Here is a 566-nt window from a genome sequence, read left to right on the forward strand (position 1 = left end):
CTTTTGAAAATTTTATTTTTTCGTTTTTAATCGCCTTTCTATGCTCGTGAGTTTTGCAGACGGCCTTGGAGACCGACAGAGATTGGCAACGGGCAGCCAAAGCCGCCTGGGCAGGAGATCGCTAGGAACAGCCGCTTCCCTCCTGAGGAGGACGCGCTCGCAAGGAAGAGTGCGGGCAGCAGCTGGGAGCGCCTCGCAAACATGTTTACGGCGAAGCGGCCGTTGCTGAGCATGCGCAGCAAAGGGCAGCCGCCTCACCCGCTTAACCACCGTTCACTCCCGAGCATGCGCGCGGGGGAGGAGTGAGTGCGCATGTGCACACCACACGTAAAACTCCCTTTTCGGCTCCCCGTGTTCCGAGAGCTGGCGGTGGTGGGCGTGACACCCTCCTCAAGCACGCGGCATGGAAGCGCGACTTCCCGCGGGCTCCTCCCTCTCGCTACCAATAGCAACTACGGCCACCTTCAAGGCTCCGCCCTTTCGGTCGCGCCCCTCCGCTCGCCGATCCAATCAGGGCACTTATGCGGAAGGCGCGCCCTCCTACGGGCCCTGGGGGCGGGGCTCCT

The sequence above is a fragment of the Zootoca vivipara genome, chromosome 6 (genome assembly GCF_963506605.1).
Source record: "Zootoca vivipara chromosome 6, rZooViv1.1, whole genome shotgun sequence".
Taxonomy (NCBI): domain Eukaryota; kingdom Metazoa; phylum Chordata; class Lepidosauria; order Squamata; family Lacertidae; genus Zootoca; species Zootoca vivipara.